The following is a 21701-nucleotide window of genomic DNA, read 5'->3' on the forward strand; positions in this document are numbered from 1 at the left end:
TTGTTGCTCAGCAAGCCAACAGGGGTGTGGAGGTACTCAGTGATCTTGGTACTAAAATGAGGCTGCCCCGAGGGTCCTAGGAGTGCTGAAAAGGCTACTTCCTTTAATATAAAGGAGAACAGCGACTAAGAGCTCATGGAAAGAGCTGCATGCCTCCCTTTCTGCATGGCTACTCAGGGCCTTACCTCGAGGCAAGGACTGACGTTGAGATTCCTTATAGCTCTAGAGCATGGCAAGATGAGTCCCAGCCCTGGGTATGAAGCACACTGGGTAGCCAGAGAAAACTCATTTTCTCCCCAGAACAATGCCTACAATAGCCAGGGGCCTGTCCACAGCAGAGAATTTCAGGGAGCTTCACGGCAGCAAGAATGGAGGTTTCCAAATGGGAAACAAGGCTATTACCATCATATACCCCCATTTCCGTGGGCACAGGCAGCATACATCTCTGTGGTTTCTAACAAGTCAAAAGAGACCCAGAGTACACACTGGTTGCTTCCCTGAATCAACTTCTCGAGGCAGGGTGTTCTACCTCTAGTGAACGGCCTCACCAGGGAAAGCCCTAGCTAGGCCTCTGGGCCCTTGCCTATTCAAAAGCCTGCAGTGCTACAGGAGAAACTGTGCTTCAGTTGCAATAGGAACGCAGCCGTCTTTCTCCTGGAGGCAGGGTGACTTCAGGTAGGAGGTCCTGGATGGAAGGAGAAGCCTAGTGTTTTTCTCTGTGCAGCTCAGACTAGGGAATGAGTGTGACTTCCACGGCATGTTGGAACTTGCTAGAACGGTGCTCGTCAATCTGTGCGATTGCTGGCTAAATCCAGATGTCCCAATAAGAGTGCACTGTGTAGCCCTTCACTCGGCATACACACTGTGCGTCGGAAAGCTCCTGGCCTGGATAGTGCTTAGAATGGCCAGGTGAGACAGAGGGTACTCGGTGTTCTTGCAGGGAATAAGTTTACCAGACGAGGCACCTAGGTGTCCTAAAAAGCCTACTGGCGTTCAAATGCTGCAGAGCAGCGACTACGGCCTCATGGAAACTGCTACACGCCTCTGCCTGTGCATAGCATTTCAGGGCCTTACCTCGAGGCAAATTCTCACGTTGCTTGCCCTGTGAGCGGCACAGCATGTTAGGATGCTGTATTTCTCCTTGACTAGAGTGACTTCAGGAACGAGGTCCTCAATCAATTCTAAGCAGAGTGTTTCCTCAGAGCAGCTCAGACGAGGGCAATGTCGAAGACTTCCAGGGCATGTTGGACTGCCTAGAAATGTGGTTCTGATGCTGTTCGAGGGTTCTGGAAATGTAGCTCTCCTGAAGTAACGTATAGTGTGTTGCCCGAGACTCGGCAGACACAGAGGGCCTCCGAGGGACGTATGGGACTCAATGCTGCTCAGCAGGCCCACAGGGGTGTGGAGGGAGTCAGTGATCTTGGAAGCAAAATGATGCTCACCCGAGAGACCTAGGAGTCCTGAAAAGGGTCCTTCCTTTAATATAAAGCAGAACCTCCACTAAGAGCTCATGGAAAGAGCTGCATGCCTCCCTTTCTGCAGGGCTACTCAGGGCCTTACCTCGAGGCGAGGACTCACGTGGAGATTCCCTTTGGCTCTAGAGCATGGCAAGGTGAGCCCCACCCCGGCCAGTGAAGCTCCGCGTGTAGCCAGAGAAAACTCATTTTCTTCCCAGACCCATGGCTACAGTGGTCACGGGGCGGTCAACAGCAGAGAATTTCAGGGAGCTTCACGGCAGCAAGAATGGAGGTTTCCAAAGAGAAAAGCAAGGCTAGTACCATCACGACCCCATTTCCATGTGCACAGGCAGCATCCAAAACTCTGGTTTCTCACAAGACAAAAGAGACACAGCGTACCCACTAGTTCCTTCCCTGAAGCAACTTCTCGAGGCACGGCGTTCTGCATCTAGTGCACGGCCTCAACCAAGGAACGCCCTAGTTAGGCCTCGGGGCCGGTGCCTCTTCAAAAGCCTGCAGTGCTAGAGGAAAAACTCTGCTTTAGTTGCAATACGAACGCAAGCCGATTTTCTCCTGGAGGCAGGGTGACTTCAGGTAGGAGGTCCTGGAAGGAAGGCGAAGCCTAGTGTTTTCCTCAATGCAGCTCAGACTAGGGAATGTGTGCGCGATTTCCACAGCAAGTTGGAACTTGCCAAAACGGAGCTCGTCAACCTGTGCGAGTGCTGTTCGATCAAGATCTCCTAAGAAAGACTGCAGTGTGTTGCCCATGACTCAGCAGGCACAGAGGAACTCCGAGGGACATATGGGCCACGTTGTTGCTCAGCAGGCCTACAGGAGTGTGGAGGATCTCAGTGATCTTGGAACGAAAAGGATGCTCACCCGAGGGGCCTAGGAGTGCTGAAAAGTGTACTTCCTTTAAAATAAAGCAGAACAGCGACTAAGAGCTCATGGAAAGAGCTGCATGCCTCCCTTTCTGTCTGGCTACTCAGGGCCTTACCTCGAGGCAGGGACTCACGTTGAGATTCCCTTTAGCTCTAGAGCAAGGCAAGATGAGTCCCACCCCGGATAATGAAGCACCCTGTGTAGCCAGAGAAAAGTCATTTTCTTCCCAGACCAATGCCTACAATAGCCAGGGTCCTGTCAACAGCAGAGAATTCAGGGAGCTTCAAGGCAGCATGAATGGAGCTTTCAAAATGGATAAGCAAGTCTACTACCAACATGCCCACATTTCCCTAGGCACAAACAGCATACATCCCTGTGGTTTCACACAACTCAAAAGAGACACAGATTACACACTGCTTCCTTCCCTGAATCAAATTCTCGTGGCAGGGTGTTCTGCATCTAGTGAACTGCCTCAACCAAGGAACGCCCTAGCTAGGCCTCTGGGCTCGTGCCTATTCAAAAGCTTGCAGTGCTATAGGAAGAACTGTGCTTTAGTTGCAATAGGAAGCAAGGCGTCGTTCTCCTGGAGGCAGGGTGACTTCAGGTAGGAGTTCCTGGAAGGAAGGGGAAGCCTAGTGTTTTTCTCAGTGCAGCTCAGACTAGGGAATGTGTGCGACTTCCACAGCAAGTCGGAACTTGCCAGAACGGTGCTCGTGAACCTGTGCGAGTGCTGTGAAACCAAGATATCCCAAGAAAGAGTGCAGTGTGTTGCCCATGACTCAGCAGACACAGAGGACCTCCGAGGGACCTAAGGGCCTCGTTGTTGCTCAGCAAGCCAACAGGGGTGTGGAGGTACTCAGTGATCTTGGTACTAAAATGAGGCTGCCCCGAGGGTCCTAGGAGTGCTGAAAAGGCTACTTCCTTTAATATAAAGGAGAACAGCGACTAAGAGCTCATGGGAAGAGCTGCATGCCTCCCTTTCTGCATGGCTACTCAGGGCCTTACCTCGAGGCAAGGACTGACGTTGAGATTCCTTATAGCTCTAGAGCATGGCAAGATGAGTCCCAGCCCTGGGTATGAAGCACACTGGGTAGCCAGAGAAAATTCATTTTCTCCCCAGACCAATGCCTACCATAGCCAGGGGCCTGTCCACAGCAGAGAATTTCAGGGAGCTTCACGGCAGCAAGAATGGAGGTTTCCAAATGGGAAACAAGGCTATTACCATCATATACCCCCATTTCCGTGGGCACAGGCAGCATACATCTCTGTGGTTTCTAACAAGTCAAAAGAGACCCAGAGTACACACTGGTTGCTTCCCTGAATCAACTTCTCGAGGCAGGGTGTTCTACCTCTAGTGAACGGCCTCACCAGCGAAAGCCCTAGCTAGGCCTCTGGGCCCTTGCCTATTCAAAAGCCTGCAGTGCTACAGGAGAAACTGTGCTTCCGTTGCAATAGGAACGCAGCCGTCTTTCTCCTGGAGGCAGGGTGACTTCAGGTAGGAGGTCCTGGATGGAAGGAGAAGCCTAGTGTTTTTCTCTGTGCAGCTCAGACTAGGGAATGAGTGTGACTTCCACGGCATGTTGGAACTTGCTAGAACGGTGCTCGTCAATCTGTGCGATTGCTGGCTAAATCCAGATGTCCCAATAAGAGTGCACTGTGTAGCCCTTCACTCGGCATACACACTGTGAGTCGGAAAGCTCCTGGCCTGGATAGTGCTTAGAATGGCCAGGTGAGACTGAGGGTACTCGGTGTTCTTGCAGGGAATAAGTTTACCAGACGAGGCACCTAGGTGTCCTAAAAAGCCTACTGGCGTTCAAATGCTGCAGAGCAGCGACTACGGCCTCATGGAAACTGCTACACGCCTCTGCCTGTGCATAGCATTTCAGGGCCTTACCTCGAGGCAAATTCTCACGTTGCTTGCCCTGTGAGCGGCACAGCATGTTAGGATGCTGTATTTCTCCTTGACTAGAGTGACTTCAGGAACGAGGTCCTCGATCAATTCTAAGCAGAGTGTTTCCTCAGAGCAGCTCAGACGAGGGCAATGTCGAAGACTTCCAGGGCATGTTGGACTGCCTAGAAATGTGGTTCTGATGCTGTTCGAGGGTTCTGGAAATGTAGCTCTCCTGAAGTAACGTATAGTGTGTTGCCCGAGACTCGGCAGACACAGAGGGCCTCCGAGGGACGTATGGGACTCAATGCTGCTCAGCAGGCCCACAGGGGTGTGGAGGGAGTCAGTGATCTTGGAAGCAAAATGATGCTCACCCGAGAGACCTAGGAGTCCTGAAAAGGGTCCTTCCTTTAATATAAAGCAGAACCTCCACTAAGAGCTCATGGAAAGAGCTGCATGCCTCCCTTTCTGCAGGGCTACTCAGGGCCTTACCTCGAGGCGAGGACTCACGTGGAGATTCCCTTTGGCTCTAGAGCATGGCAAGGTGAGCCCCACCCCGGCCAGTGAAGCTCCGCGTGTAGCCAGAGAAAACTCATTTTCTTCCCAGACCCATGGCTACAGTGGTCACGGGGCGGTCAACAGCAGAGAATTTCAGGGAGCTTCACGGCAGCAAGAATGGAGGTTTCCAAAGAGAAAAGCAAGGCTAGTACCATCACGACCCCATTTCCATGTGCACAGGCAGCATCCAAAACTCTGGTTTCTCACAAGACAAAAGAGACACAGCGTACCCACTAGTTCCTTCACTGAAGCAACTTCTCGAGGCACGGCGTTCTGCATCTAGTGCACGGCCTCAACCAAGGAACGCCCTAGTTAGGCCTCGGGGCCGGTGCCTCTTCAAAAGCCTGCAGTGCTAGAGGAAAAACTCTGCTTTAGTTGCAATACGAACGCAAGCCGATTTTCTCCTGGAGGCAGGGTGACTTCAGGTAGGAGGTCCTGGAAGGAAGGCGAAGCCTAGTGTTTTCCTCAATGCAGCTCAGACTAGGGAATGTGTGCGCGATTTCCACAGCAAGTTGGAACTTGCCAAAACGGAGCTCGTCAACCTGTGCGAGTGCTGTTCGATCAAGATCTCCTAAGAAAGACTGCAGTGTGTTGCCCATGACTCAGCAGGCACAGAGGAACTCCGAGGGACATATGGGCCACGTTGTTGCTCAGCAGGCCTACAGGAGTGTGGAGGATCTCAGTGATCTTGGAACGAAAAGGATGCTCACCCGAGGGGCCTAGGAGTGCTGAAAAGTGTACTTCCTTTAAAATAAAGCAGAACAGCGACTAAGAGCTCATGGAAAGAGCTGCATGCCTCCCTTTCTGTCTGGCTACTCAGGGCCTTACCTCGAGGCAGGGACTCACGTTGAGATTCCCTTTAGCTCTAGAGCATGGCAAGATGAGTCCCACCCCGGATAATGAAGCACCCTGTGTAGCCAGAGAAAACTCATTTTCTTCCCAGACCAATGCCTACAATAGCCAGGGTCCTGTCAACAGCAGAGAATTCAGGGAGCTTCAAGGCAGCATGAATGGAGCTTTCAAAATGGATAAGCAAGTCTACTACCAACATGCCCACATTTCCCTAGGCACAAACAGCATACATCCCTGTGGTTTCACACAACTCAAAAGAGACACAGATTACACACTGCTTCCTTCCCTGAATCAAATTCTCGTGGCAGGGTGTTCTGCATCTAGTGAACTGCCTCAACCAAGGAACGCCCTAGCTAGGCCTCTGGGCTCGTGCCTATTCAAAAGCTTGCAGTGCTATAGGAAGAACTGTGCTTTAGTTGCAATAGGAAGCAAGGCGTCGTTCTCCTGGAGGCAGGGTGACTTCAGGTAGGAGTTCCTGGAAGGAAGGGGAAGCCTAGTGTTTTTCTCAGTGCAGCTCAGACTAGGGAATGTGTGCGACTTCCACAGCAAGTCGGAACTTGCCAGAACGGTGCTCGTGAACCTGTGCGAGTGCTGTGAATCCAAGATATGCCAAGAAAGAGTGCAGTGTGTTGCCCATGACTCAGCAGACACAGAGGACCTCCGAGGGACCTAAGGGCCTCGTTGTTGCTCAGCAAGCCAACAGGGGTGTGGAGGTACTCAGTGATCTTGGTACTAAAATGAGGCTGCCCCGAGGGTCCTAGGAGTGCTGAAAAGGCTACTTCCTTTAATATAAAGGAGAACAGCGACTAAGAGCTCATGGGAAGAGCTGCATGCCTCCCTTTCTGCATGGCTACTCAGGGCCTTACCTCGAGGCAAGGACTGACGTTGAGATTCCTTATAGCTCTAGAGCATGGCAAGATGAGTCCCAGCCCTGGGTATGAAGCACACTGGGTAGCCAGAGAAAACTCATTTTCTCCCCAGACCAATGCCTACAATAGCCAGGGGCCTGTCCACAGCAGAGAATTTCAGGGAGCTTCACGGCAGCAAGAATGGAGGTTTCCAAATGGGAAACAAGGCTATTACCATCATATACCCCCATTTCCGTGGGCACAGGCAGCATACATCTCTGTGGTTTCTAACAAGTCAAAAGAGACCCAGAGTACACACTGGTTGCTTCCCTGAATCAACTTCTCGAGGCAGGGTGTTCTACCTCTAGTGAACGGCCTCACCAGGGAAAGCCCTAGCTAGGCCTCTGGGCCCTTGCCTATTCAAAAGCCTGCAGTGCTACAGGAGAAACTGTGCTTCCGTTGCAATAGGAACGCAGCCGTCTTTCTCCTGGAGGCAGGGTGACTTCAGGTAGGAGGTCCTGGATGGAAGGAGAAGCCTAGTGTTTTTCTCTGTGCAGCTCAGACTAGGGAATGAGTGTGACTTCCACGGCATGTTGGAACTTGCTAGAACGGTGCTCGTCAATCTGTGCGATTGCTGGCTAAATCCAGATGTCCCAATAAGAGTGCACTGTGTAGCCCTTCACTCGGCATACACACTGTGAGTCGGAAAGCTCCTGGCCTGGATAGTGCTTAGAATGGCCAGGTGAGACTGAGGGTACTCGGTGTTCTTGCAGGGAATAAGTTTACCAGACGAGGCACCTAGGTGTCCTAAAAAGCCTACTGGCGTTCAAATGCTGCAGAGCAGCGACTACGGCCTCATGGAAACTGCTACACGCCTCTGCTTGTGCATAGCATTTCAGGGCCTTACCTCGAGGCAAATTCTCACGTTGCTTGCCCTGTGAGCGGCACAGCATGATAGGATGCTGTATTTCTCCTTGACTAGAGTGACTTCAGGAACGAGGTCCTCGATCAATTCTAAGCAGAGTGTTTCCTCAGAGCAGCTCAGACGAGGGCAATGTCGAAGACTTCCAGGGCATGTTGGACTGCCTAGAAATGTGGTTCTGATGCTGTTCGAGGGTTCTGGAAATGTAGCTCTCCTGAAGTAACGTAGAGTGTGTTGCCCGAGACTCGGCAGACACAGAGGGCCTCCGAGGGACGTATGGGACTCAATGCTGCTCAGCAGGCCCACAGGGGTGTGGAGGGAGTCAGTGATCTTGGAAGCAAAATGATGCTCACCCGAGAGACCTAGGAGTCCTGAAAAGGGTCCTTCCTTTAATATAAAGCAGAACCTCCACTAAGAGCTCATGGAAAGAGCTGCATGCCTCCCTTTCTGCAGGGCTACTCAGGGCCTTACCTCGAGGCGAGGACTCACGTGGAGATTCCCTTTGGCTCTAGAGCTTGGCAAGGTGAGCCCCACCCCGGCCAGTGAAGCTCCGTGTGTAGCCAGAGAAAACTCATTTTCTTCCCAGACCCATGGCTACAGTGGTCACGGGGCGGTCAACAGCAGAGAATTTCAGGGAGCTTCACGGCAGCAAGAATGGAGGTTTCCCAAGAGAAAAGCAAGGCTAGTACCATCACGACCCCATTTCCATGTGCACAGGCAGCATCCAAAACTCTGGTTTCTCACAAGACAAAAGAGACACAGCGTACCCACTAGTTCCTTCCCTGAAGCAACTTCTCGAGGCACGGCGTTCTGCATCTAGTGCACGGCCTCAACCAAGGAACGCCCTAGTTAGGCCTCGGGGCCGGTGCCTCTTCAAAAGCCTGCAGTGCTAGAGGAAAAACTCTGCTTTAGTTGCAATACGAACGCAAGCCGATTTTCTCCTGGAGGCAGGGTGACTTCAGGTAGGAGGTCCTGGAAGGAAGGCGAAGCCTAGTGTTTTCCTCAATGCAGCTCAGACTAGGGAATGTGTGCGCGATTTCCACAGCAAGTTGGAACTTGCCAAAACGGAGCTCGTCAACCTGTGCGAGTGCTGTTCGATCAAGATCTCCTAAGAAAGACAGCAGTGTGTTGCCCATGACTCCGCAGGCACAGAGGAACTCCGAGGGACATATGGGCCACGTTGTTGCTCAGCAGGCCTACAGGAGTGTGGAGGATCTCAGTGATCTTGGAACGAAAAGGATGCTCACCCGAGGGGCCTAGGAGTGCTGAAAAGTGTACTTCCTTTAAAATAAAGCAGAACAGCGACTAAGAGCTCATGGAAAGAGCTGCATGCCTCCCTTTCTGTCTGGCTACTCAGGGCCTTACCTCGAGGCAGGGACTCACGTTGAGATTCCCTTTAGCTCTAGAGCATGGCAAGATGAGTCCCACCCCGGATAATGAAGCATCCTGTGTAGCCAGAGAAAAGTCATTTTCTTCCCAGACCAATGCCTACAATAGCCAGGGTCCTGTCAACAGCAGAGAATTCAGGGAGCTTCAAGGCAGCATGAATGGAGCTTTCAAAATGGATAAGCAAGTCTACTACCAACATGCCCACATTTCCCTAGGCACAAACAGCATACATCCCTGTGGTTTCACACAACTCAAAAGAGACACAGATTACACACTGCTTCCTTCCCTGAATCAAATTCTCGTGGCAGGGTGTTCTGCATCTAGTGAACTGCCTCAACCAAGGAACGCCCTAGCTAGGCCTCTGGGCTCGTGCCTATTCAAAAGCTTGCAGTGCTATAGGAAGAACTGTGCTTTAGTTGCAATAGGAAGCAAGGCGTCGTTCTCCTGGAGGCAGGGTGACTTCAGGTAGGAGTTCCTGGAAGGAAGGGGAAGCCTAGTGTTTTTCTCAGTGCAGCTCAGACTAGGGAATGTGTGCGACTTCCACAGCAAGTCGGAACTTGCCAGAACGGTGCTCGTGAACCTGTGCGAGTGCTGTGAAACCAAGATATCCCAAGAAAGAGTGCAGTGTGTTGCCCATGACTCAGCAGACACAGAGGACCTCCGAGGGACCTAAGGGCCTCGTTGTTGCTCAGCAAGCCAACAGGGGTGTGGAGGTACTCAGTGATCTTGGTACTAAAATGAGGCTGCCCCGAGGGTCCTAGGAGTGCTGAAAAGGCTACTTCCTTTAATATAAAGGAGAACAGCGACTAAGAGCTCATGGAAAGAGCTGCATGCCTCCCTTTCTGCATGGCTACTCAGGGCCTTACCTCGAGGCAAGGACTGACGTTGAGATTCCTTATAGCTCTAGAGCATGGCAAGATGAGTCCCAGCCCTGGGTATGAAGCACACTGGGTAGCCAGAGAAAACTCATTTTCTCCCCAGACCAATGCCTACAATAGCCAGGGGCCTGTCCACAGCAGAGAATTTCAGGGAGCTTCACGGCAGCAAGAATGGAGGTTTCCAAATGGGAAACAAGGCTATTACCATCATATACCCCCATTTCCGTGGGCACAGGCAGCATACATCTCTGTGGTTTCTAACAAGTCAAAAGAGACCCAGAGTACACACTGGTTGCTTCCCTGAATCAACTTCTCGAGGCAGGGTGTTCTACCTCTAGTGAACGGCCTCACCAGGGAAAGCCCTAGCTAGGCCTCTGGGCCCTTGCCTATTCAAAAGCCTGCAGTGCTACAGGAGAAACTGTGCTTCAGTTGCAATAGGAACGCAGCCGTCTTTCTCCTGGAGGCAGGGTGATTTCAGGTAGGAGGTCCTTGATGGAAGGAGAAGCCTAGTGTTTTCTCTGTGCAGCTCAGACTAGGGAATGAGTGTGACTTCCACGGCATGTTGGAACTTGCCAGAACGGTGCTCGTCAATCTGTGCGATTGCTGGCTAAATCCAGATGTCCCAATAAGAGTGCACTGTGTAGCCCTTCACTCGGCATACACACTGTGAGTCGGAAAGCTCCTGGCCTGGATATTGCTTAGAATGGCCAGGTGAGACTGAGGGTACTCGGTGTTCTTGCAGGAAATAAGTTTACCAGACGAGGCACCGAGGTGTCCTAAAAAGCCTACTGGCGTTCAAATGCTGCAGAGCAGCGACTACGGCCTCATGGAAACTGCTACACGCCTCTGCTTGTGCATAGCATTTCCGGGCCTTACCTCGAGGCAAATTCTCACGTTGCTTGCCCTGTGAGCGACACAGCATGTTAGGATGCTGTATTTCTCCTTGAATAGAGTGACTTCAGGAGCGAGGTCCTCGATCAATTCTAAGCAGAGTGTTTCCTCAGAGCAGCTCAGACGAGGGCAATGTCGAAGACTTCCAGGGCATGTTGGACTGCCTAGAAATGTGGTTCTGATGCTGTTCGAGTGTTCTGGAAATGTAGCTCTCCTGAAGTAACGTATAGTGTGTTGCCCGAGACTCGGCAGACACAGAGGGCCTCCGAGGGACGTATGGGACTCAATGCTGCTCAGCAGGCCCACAGGGGTGTGGAGGGAGTCAGTGATCTTGGAAGCAAAATGATGCTCACCCGAGGGGCCTAGGAGTCCTGAAAAGGGTCCTTCCTTTAATATAAAGCAGAACCTCCACTAAGAGCTCATGGAAAGAGCTGCATGCCTGCCTTTCTGCAGGGCTACTCAGGGCCTTACCTCGAGGCAAGGACTCACGTGGAGATTCCCTTTGGCTCTAGAGCATGGCAAGGTGAGCCCCACCCCGGCCAGTGAAGCTCCGTGTGTAGCCAGAGAAAACTCATTTTCTTCCCACACCCATGCCTACAGTGGTCACGGGGCGGTCAACAGCAGAGAATTTCAGGGAGCTTCACGACAGCAAGAATGGAGCTTTCCAAATGGAAAGCAAGGCTAGTACCATCATGCCCCCATTTCCGTGGGCAGAGGCAGCATACATCTCTGTGGTTTCTAACAAGTCAAAAGAGACACAGACTATACACTGGTTGCTTCCCTCAATCAACTTCTCGAGGCAGGGTGTTTTGCATCTAGTGAACAGCCTCACCAAGCCTCTGGGCCCATGCCGCTTCAAAAGCCTGCAGCGCTACAGGAAAAACTGTGCTTTAGTTGCAATAGGAACGCAAGCCGTCTTTCTCCTGGAGGCAGGGTGACTTCAGGTAGGAGGTCCTGGATGGAAGGAGATGCCTAGTGTTTTTCTCTGTGCAGCTCAGACTAGGGAATGAGTGCGACTTCCACGTCCTGTTGGAACTTGCTAGAACGTGGCTCTTGAACCTGTGCGAGTGCTGTGAATCAAGATATCACAAGAAAGAGTGCAGGGTGTTGCCCATGACTCAGCAGACACAGAGGACCTCCGAGGGACCAATGGGCCTCGTTGTTGCTCAGCAGGCCTACAGGGGTGTGGAGGTACTCAGAGATATTGGAATAAAATGATGCTCACCCCAGGGGCCTAGGAGTCCTGAAAAGGGTACTTCCTTTAAAGTGAAGCAGAACAGCGACTAAGAGCTCATGGAAAGAGCTCCATGCCTCCCTTTCGGCATGGCTACTCAGGGCCTTACCTCGAGGCAAGGACTCACGTTGAGATTTCCTTGAGCTGTAGAGCATGGCATGATGAGTTCCACCCGGGCCACTGAAGCTCCGTGTGTAGCCAGAGAAAACTCATTTTCTTCCCAGACCCATGGCTACAGTGGGTCGAGGCCTGTCAACAGCAGAGAATTTCAGGGAGCTTCACGGCAGCAAGAATGGAGGTTTCCAAAGAGAAAAGCAAGGCTAGTACCGTCACGACCCCATTTCCATGTGCACAGGCAGCATACAAAACTCTGGTTTCTCACAAGACAAAAGAGACACAGCGTACCCACTAGTTCCTTCCCTGAAGCAACTTCTCGAGGCACGGGGTTCTGCATCTAGTGCACGGCCTCAACCAAGGAACGCCCTAGTTAGGCGTCGGGGCCGGTGCCTCTTCAAAAGCCTGCAGTGCTAGAGGAAAAACTCTGCTTTAGTTGCAATACGAACGCAAGCCGATTTTCTCCTGGAGGCAGGGTGACTTCAGGTAGGAGGTCCTGGAAGGAAGGCGAAGCCTAGTGTTTTCCTCAATGCAGCCCAGACTAGGGAATGTGTGCGCGATTTCCACAGCAAGTTGGAACTTGCCAAAACGGTGATCGTCAACCTGTGCGAGTGTTGTTCAATCAAGATATCCTAAGAAAGACTGCAGTGTGTTGCCCATGACTCAGCAGACACAGAGGAGCTCCGAGGGACATATGGGCCACTTTGTTGCTCAGCAGGCCTACAGGAGTGTGGAGGATTTCAGTAAATCTTGGAACGAAAATGATGCTCACCCGAGGGGCCTAGGAGTGCTGAAAAGTGTACTTCCTTTAAAATAAAGCAGAACAGCGACTAAGAGCTCATGGAAAGAGCTGCATGCCTCCCTTTCTGTCTGGCTACTCAGGGCCTTACCTCGAGGCAAGGACTCACGTTGAGATTCCCTTTAGCTCTAGAGCATGGCAAGATGAGTCCCACCCCGGATAATGAAGCACCCTCTGTAGCCAGAGAAAACTCATTTTCTTCCCAGACCAATGCCTACAATAGCCAGGGTCCTGTCAACAGCAGAGAATTCAGGGAGCTTCAAGGCAGCATGATTGGAGCTTTCAAAATGGATAAGCAAGGCTACTACCAACATGCCCACATTTCCCTAGGCACAAACAGCATACATCCCTGTGGTTTCACACAACTCAAAAGAGACACAGATTACACACTGCTTCCTTCCCTGAATCAAATTCTCGTGGCAGGGTGTTCTGCATCTAGTGAACTGCCTCAACCAAGGAACGCCCTAGCTAGGCCTCTGGGCTCGTGCCTATTCAAAAGCTTGCAGTGCTATAGGAAAAACTGTGCTTTAGTTGCAATAGGAAGCAAGGCGTCTTTCTCCTGGAGGCAGGGTGACTTCAGGTAGGAGTTCCTGGAAGGAAGGGGAAGCCTAGTGTTTTTCTCAGTGCAGCTCAGACTAGGGAATGTGTGCGACTTCCACAGCAAGTTGGAACTTGCCAAAACGGTGCTCGTGAACCTGTGCGAGTGCTGTGAAACCAAGATATCCCAAGAAAGAGTGCAGTGTGTTGCCCATGACTCAGCAGACACAGAGGACCTCCGAGGGACCTATGGGCCTCGTTGTTGCTCAGCAAGCCAACAGGGGTCTGGAGGTACTCAGTGATCTTGGTACTAAAATGAGGCTGCCCCGAGGGTCCTAGGAGTGCTGAAAAGGCTACTTCCTTTAATATAAAGGAGAACAGCGACTAAGAGCTCATGGAAAGAGCTGCATGCCTCCCTTTCTGCATGGCTACTCAGGGCCTTACCTCGAGGCAAGGACTGACGTTGAGATTCCTTATAGCTCTAGAGCATGGCAAGATGAGTCCCAGCCCTGGGTATGAAGCACACTGGGTAGCCAGAGAAAACTCATTTTCTCCCCAGACCAATGCCTACAATAGCCAGGGGCCTGTCCACAGCAGAGAATTTCAGGGAGCTTCACGGCAGCAAGAATGGAGGTTTCCAAATGGGAAACAAGGCTATTACCATCATACCCCCATTTCCGTGGGCACAGGCAGCATACATCTCTGTGGTTTCTAACAAGTCAAAAGAGACACAGAGTACACACTGGTTGCTTCCCTGAATCAACTTCTCGAGGCAGGGTGTTCTACCTCTAGTGAACGGCCTCACCAGGGAAAGTCTTAGCTAGGCCTCTGGGCCCTTGCCTATTCAAAAGCCTGCAGTGCTACAGGAGAAACTGTGCTTCAGTTGCAATAGGAACGCAGCCGTCTTTCTCCTGGAGGCAGGGTGACTTCAGGTAGGAGGTCCTGGATGGAAGGAGAAGCCTAGTGTTTTCTCTGTGCAGCTCAGACTAGGGAATGAGTGTGACTTCCACGGCATGTTGGAACTTGCCAGAACGGTGCTCGTCAATCTGTGCGATTGCTGTCTAAATCCAGATGTCCCAATAAGAGTGCACTGTGTAGCCCTTCACTCGGCATACACACTGTGAGTCGGAAAGCTCCTGGCCTGGATATTGCTTAGAATGGCCAGGTGAGACTGAGGGTACTCGGTGTTCTTGCAGGGAATAAGTTTACCAGACGAGGCACCTAGGTGTCCTAAAAAGCCTACTGGCGTTCAAATGCTGCAGAGCAGCGACTACGGCCTCATGGAAACTGCTACACGCCTCTGCTTGTGCATAGCATTTCAGGGCCTTACCTCGAGGCAAGTTCTCACGTTGCTTGCCCTGTGAGCGACACAGCATGTTAGGATGCTGTATTTCTCCTTGAATAGAGTGACTTCAGGAGCGAGGTCCTCGATCAATTCTAAGCAGAGTGTTTCCTCAGAGCAGCTCAGATGAGGGCAATGTCGAAGACTTCCAGGGCATGTTGGACTGCCTAGAAATGTGGTTCTGATGCTGTTCGAGGGTTCTGGAAATGTAGCTCTCCTGAAGTAACGTAGAGTGTGTTGCCCGAGACTCGGCAGACACAGAGGGCCTCCGAGGGACGTATGGGACTCAATGCTGCTCAGCAGGCCCACAGGGGTGTGGAGGGAGTCAGTGATCTTGGAAGCAAAATGATGCTCACCCGAGGGGCCTAGGAGTCCTGAAAAGGGTCCTTCCTTTAATATAAAGCAGAACCTCCACAAGAGCTCATGGAAAGAGCTGCATGCCTCCCTTTCTGCAGGGCTACTCAGAGCCTTACCTCGAGGCAAGGCCTCACGTGGAGATTCCCTTTGGCTCTAGAGCATGGCAAGGTGAGCCCCACCCCGGCCAGTGAAGCTCCGTGTGTAGCCAGAGAAAACTCATTTTCTTCCCACACCCATGCCTACAGTGGTCACGGGGCGGTCAACAGCAGAGAATTTCAGGGAGCTTCACGACAGCAAGAATGGAGCTTTCCAAATGGAAAGCAAGGCTAGTACCATCATGCCCCCATTTCCGTGGGCAGAGGCAGCATACATCTCTGTGGTTTCTAACAAGTCAAAAGAGACACAGACTACACACTGGTTGCTTCCCTCAATCAACTTCTCGAGGCAGGGTGTTTTGCATCTAGTGAACGGCCGCACCAAGGAACGCCCTAGCCAAGCCTCTGGGCCCATGCCGCTTCAAAAGCCTGCAGCGCTACAGGAAAAACTGTGCTTTAGTTGCAATAGGAACGCAAGCCGTCTTTCTCCTGGAGGCAGGGTGACTTCAGGTAGGAGGTCCTGGATGGAAGGAGATGCCTAGTGTTTTTCTCTGTGCAGCTGAGACCTGGGAATGAGTGCGACTTCCACGTCCTGTTGGAACTTGCTAGAACGTGGCTCTTGAACCTGTGCGAGTGCTGTGAATCAAGATATCACAAGAAAGAGTGCAGGGTGTTGCCCATGACTCAGCAGACACAGAGGACCTCCGAGGGACCAATGGGCCTCGTTGTTGCTCAGCAGGCCTACAGGGGTGTGGAGGTACTCAGAGATATTGGAATAAAATGATGCTCACCCCAGGGGCCTAGGAGTCTTGAAAAGGGTACTTCCTTTAAAGTAAAGCAGAACAGCGACTAAGAGCTCATGGAAAGAGCTCCATGCCTCCCTTTCGGCATGGCTACTCAGGGCCTTACCTCGAGGCAAGGACTCACGTTGAGATTTCCTTGAGCTGTAGAGCATGGCATGATGAGTTCCACCCCGGCCACTGAAGCTCCGTGTGCAGCCAGAGAAAACTCATTTTCTTCCCAGACCCATGGCTACACTGGGTCGAGGCCTGTCAACAGCAGAGAATTTCAGGGAGCTTCACGGCAGCAAGAATGGAGGTTTCCAAAGAGAAAAGCAAGGCTAGTACCATCACGACCCCATTTCCATGTGCACAGGCAGCATACAAAACTCTGGTTTCTCACAAGACAAAAGAGACACAGCGTACCCACTAGTTCCTTCTCTGAAGCAACTTCTCGAGGCACGGCGTTCTGCATCTAGTGCACGGCCTCAACCAAGGAACGCCCTAGTTAGGCCTCGGGGCCGGTGCCTCTTCAAAAGCCTGCAGTGCTAGAGGAAAAACTCTGCTTTAGTTGCAATACGAACGCAAGCCGTTTTTCTCCTGGAGGCAGGGTGACTTCAGGTAGGAGGTCCTGGAAGGAAGGCGAAGCCTAGTGTTTTCCTCAATGCAGCCCAGACTAGGGAATGTGGGCGCGATTTCCACAGCAAGTTGGAACTTGCCAAAACGGTGCTCGTCAACCTGTGCGAGTGCTGTTCAATCAAGATATCCTAAGAAAGACTGCAGTGTGTTGCCCATGACTCAGCAGACACAGAGGAACTCCGAGGGACATATGGGCCACGTTGTTGCTCAGCAGGCCTACAGGAGTGTGGAGGATCTCAGTAAATCTTGGAACGAAAATGATGCTCACCCGAGGGGCCTAGGAGTGCTGAAAAGTGTACTTCCTTTAAAATAAAGCAGAACAGCGACTAAGAGCTCATGGAAAGAGCTGCATGCCTCCCTTTCTGTCTGGCTACTCAGGGCCTTACCTCGAGGCAAGGACTCACGTTGAGATTCCCTTTAGCTCTAGAGCATGGCAAGATGAGTCCCACCCCGGATAATGAAGCACCCTGTGTAGCCAGAGAAAACTCATTTTCTTCCCAGACCAATGCCTACAATAGCCAGGGTCCTGTCAACAGCAGAGAATTCAGGGAGCTTCAAGGCAGCATGATTGGAGCTTTCAAAATGGATAAGCAAGGCTACTACCAACATGCCCACATTTCCCTAGGCACAAACAGCATACATCCCTGTGGTTTCACACAACTCAAAAGAGACACAGATTACACACTGCTTCCTTCCCTGAATCAAATTCTCGTGGCAGGGTGTTCTGCATCTAGTGAACTGCCTCAACCAAGGAACGCCCTAGCTAGGCCTCTGGGCTCGTGCCTATTCAAAAGCTTGCAGTGCTATAGGAAAAACTGTGCTTTAGTTGCAATAGGAAGCAAGGCGTCTTTCTCCTGGAGGCAGGGTGACTTCAGGTAGGAGTTCCTGGAAGGAAGGGGAAGCCTAGTGTTTTTCTCAGTGCAGCTCAGACTAGGGAATGTGTGCGACTTCCACAGCAAGTTGGAACTTGCCAAAACGGTGCTCGTGAACCTGTGCGAGTGCTGTGAAACCAAGATATCCCAAGAAAGAGTGCAGTGTGTTGCCCATGACTCAGCAGACACAGAGGACCTCCGAGGGACCTATGGGCCTCGTTGTTGCTCAGCAAGCCAACAGGGGTCTGGAGGTACTCAGTGATCTTGGTACTAAAATGAGGCTGCCCCGAGGGTCCTAGGAGTGCTGAAAAGGCTACTTCCTTTAATATAAAGGAGAACAGCGACTAAGAGCTCATGGAAAGAGCTGCATGCCTCCCTTTCTGCATGGCTACTCAGGGCCTTACCTCGAGGCAAGGACTGACGTTGAGATTCCTTATAGCTGTAGAGCATGGCAAGATGAGTCCCAGCCCTGGGTATGAAGCACACTGGGTAGCCAGAGAAAACTCATTTTCTCCCCAGACCAATGCCTACAATAGCCAGGGGCCTGTCCACAGCAGAGAATTTCAGGGAGCTTCACGGCAGCAAGAATGGAGGTTTCCAAATGGGAAACAAGGCTATTACCATCATACCCCCATTTCCGTGGGCACAGGCAGCATACATCTCTGTGGTTTCTAACAAGTCAAAAGAGACACAGAGTACACACTGGTTGCTTCCCTGAATCAACTTCTCGAGGCAGGGTGTTCTACCTCTAGTGAACGGCCTCACCAGGGAAAGTCTTAGCTAGGCATCTGGGCCCTTGCCTATTCAAAAGCCTGCAGTGCTACAGGAGAAACTGTGCTTCAGTTGCAATAGGAACGCAGCCGTCTTTCTCCTGGAGGCAGGGTGACTTCAGGTAGGAGGTCCTGGATGGAAGGAGAAGCCTAGTGTTTTCTCTGTGCAGCTCAGACTAGGGAATGAGTGTGACTTCCACGGCATGTTGGAACTTGCCAGAACGGTGCTCGTCAATCTGTGCGATTGCTGGCTAAATCCAGATGTCCCAATAAGAGTGCACTGTGTAGCCCTTCACTCGGCATACACACTGTGAGTCGGAAAGCTCCTGGCCTGGATATTGCTTAGAATGGCCAGGTGAGACTGAGGGTACTCGGTGTTCTTGCAGGGAATAAGTTTACCAGACGAGGCACCTAGGTGTCCTAAAAAGCCTACTGGCGTTCAAATGCTGCAGAGCAGCGACTACGGCCTCATGGAAACTGCTACACGCCTCTGCTTGTGCATAGCATTTCAGGGCCTTACCTCGAGGCAAGTTCTCACGTTGCTTGCCCTGTGAGCGACACAGCATGTTAGGATGCTGTATTTCTCCTTGAATAGAGTGACTTCAGGAGCGAGGTCCTCGATCAATTCTAAGCAGAGTGTTTCCTCAGAGCAGCTCAGATGAGGGCAATGTCGAAGACTTCCAGGGCATGTTGGACTGCCTAGAAATGTGGTTCTGATGCTGTTCGAGGGTTCTGGAAATGTAGCTCTCCTGAAGTAACGTAGAGTGTGTTGCCCGAGACTCGGCAGACACAGAGGGCCTCCGAGGGACGTATGGGACTCAATGCTGCTCAGCAGGCCCACAGGGGTGTGGAGGGAGTCAGTGATCTTGGAAGCAAAATGATGCTCACCCGAGGGGCCTAGGAGTCCTGAAAAGGGTCCTTCCTTTAATATAAAGCAGAACCTCCACAAGAGCTCATGGAAAGAGCTGCATGCCTCCCTTTCTGCAGGGCTACTCAGGGCCTTACCTCGAGGCAAGGACTCACGTGGAGATTCCCTTTGGCTCTAGAGCATGGCAAGGTGAGCCCCACCCCGGCCAGTGAAGCTCCGTGTGTAGCCAGAGAAAACTCATTTTCTTCCCAGACCAATGCCTACAATAGCCAGGGTCCTGTCAACAGCAGAGAATTTCAGGGAGCTTCAAGGCAGCATGAATGGAGCTTTCAAAATGGATAAGCAAGTCTACTACCAACATGCCCACATTTCCCTAGGCACAAACAGCATACATCCCTGTGGTTTCACACAACTCAAAAGAGACACAGATTACACACTGCTTCCTTCCCTGAATCAAATTCTCGTGGCAGGGTGTTCTGCATCTAGTGAACTGCCTCAACCAAGGAATGCCCTAGCTAGGCCTCTGGGCTCGTGCCTATTCAAAAGCTTGCAGTGCTATAGGAAAAACTGTGCTTTAGTTGCAATAGGAAGCAAGGCGTCTTTCTCCTGGAGGCAGGGTGACTTCAGGTAGGAGTTCCTGGAAGGAAGGGGAAGCCTAGTGTTTTTCTCAGTGCAGCTCAGACTAGGGAATGTGTGCGACTTCCACAGCAAGTCGGAACTTGCCAGAACGGTGCTCGTGAACCTGTGCGAGTGCTGTGAAACCAAGATATGCCAAGAAAGAGTGCAGTGTGTTGCCCATGACTCAGCAGACACAGAGGACCTCCGAGGGACCTAAGGGCCTCGTTGTTGCTCAGCAAGCCAACAGGGGTCTGGAGGTACTCAGTGATCTTGGTACTAAAATGAGGCTGCCCCGAGGGTCCTAGGAGTGCTGAAAAGGCTACTTCCTTTAATATAAAGGAGAACAGCGACTAAGAGCTCATGGAAAGAGCTGCATGCCTCCCTTTCTGCATGGCTACTCAGGGCCTTACCTCGAGGCAAGGACTGACGTTGAGATTCCTTATAGCTCTAGAGCATGGCAAGATGAGTCCCAGCCCTGGGTATGAAGCACACTGGGTAGCCAGAGAAAACTCATTTTCTCCCCAGACCAATGCCTACAATAGCCAGGGGCCTGTCCACAGCAGAGAATTTCAGGGAGCTTCACGGCAGCAAGAATGGAGGTTTCCAAATGGGAAACAAGGCTATTACCATCATACCCCCATTTCCGTGGGCACAGGCAGCATACATCTCTGTGGTTTCTAACAAGTCAAAAGAGACACAGAGTACACACTGGTTGCTTCCCTGAATCAACTTCTCGAGGCAGGGTGTTCTACCTCTAGTGAACGGCCTCACCAGGGAAAGTCTTAGCTAGGCATCTGGGCCCTTGCCTATTCAAAAGCCTGCAGTGCTACAGGAGAAACTGTGCTTCAGTTGCAATAGGAACGCAGCCGTCTTTCTCCTGGAGGCAGGGTGACTTCAGGTAGGAGGTCCTGGATGGAAGGAGAAGCCTAGTGTTTTTCTCTGTGCAGCTCAGACTAGGGAATGAGTGTGACTTCCACGGCATGTTGGAACTTGCCAGAACGGTGCTCGTCAATCTGTGCGATTGCTGGCTAAATCCAGATGTCCCAATAAGAGTGCACTGTGTAGCCCTTCACTCGGCATACACACTGTGAGTCGGAAAGCTCCTGGCCTGGATATTGCTTAGAATGGCCAGGTGAGACTGAGGGTACTCGGTGTTCTTGCAGGGAATAAGTTTACCAGACGAGGCACCTAGGTGTCCTAAAAAGCCTACTGGCGTTCAAATGCTGCAGAGCAGCGACTACGGCCTCATGGAAACTGCTACACGCCTCTGCTTGTGCATAGCATTTCAGGGCCTTACCTCGAGGCAAGTTCTCACGTTGCTTGCCCTGTGAGCGACACAGCATGTTAGGATGCTGTATTTCTCCTTGAATAGAGTGACTTCAGGAGCGAGGTCCTCGATCAATTCTAAGCAGAGTGTTTCCTCAGAGCAGCTCAGATGAGGGCAATGTCGAAGACTTCCAGGGCATGTTGGACTGCCTAGAAATGTGGTTCTGATGCTGTTCGAGGGTTCTGGAAATGTAGCTCTCCTGAAGTAACGTAGAGTGTGTTGCCCGAGACTCGGCAGACACAGAGGGCCTCCGAGGGACGTATGGGACTCAATGCTGCTCAGCAGGCCCACAGGGGTGTGGAGGGAGTCAGTGATCTTGGAAGCAAAATGATGCTCACCCGAGGGGCCTAGGAGTCCTGAAAAGGGTCCTTCCTTTAATATAAAGCAGAACCTCCACTAAGAGCTCATGGAAAGAGCTGCATGCCTCCCTTTCTGCAGGGCTACTCAGGGCCTTACCTCGAGGCAAGGACTCACGTGGAGATTCCCTTTGGCTCTAGAGCATGGCAAGGTGAGCCCCACCCCGGCCAGTGAAGCTCCGTGTGTAGCCAGAGAAAACTCATTTTCTTCCCACACCCATGCCTACAGTGGTCACGGGGCGGTCAACAGCAGAGAATTTCAGGGAGCTTCACGACAGCAAGAATGGAGCTTTCCAAATGGAAAGCAAGGCTAGTACCATCATGCCCCCATTTCCGTGGGCAGAGGCAGCATACATCTCTGTGGTTTCTAACAAGTCAAAAGAGACACAGACTACACACTGGTTGCTTCCCTCAATCAACTTCTCGAGG

The sequence above is a fragment of the Eschrichtius robustus genome, chromosome 9 (genome assembly GCF_028021215.1).
Source record: "Eschrichtius robustus isolate mEscRob2 chromosome 9, mEscRob2.pri, whole genome shotgun sequence".
NCBI lineage: Eukaryota > Metazoa > Chordata > Mammalia > Artiodactyla > Eschrichtiidae > Eschrichtius > Eschrichtius robustus.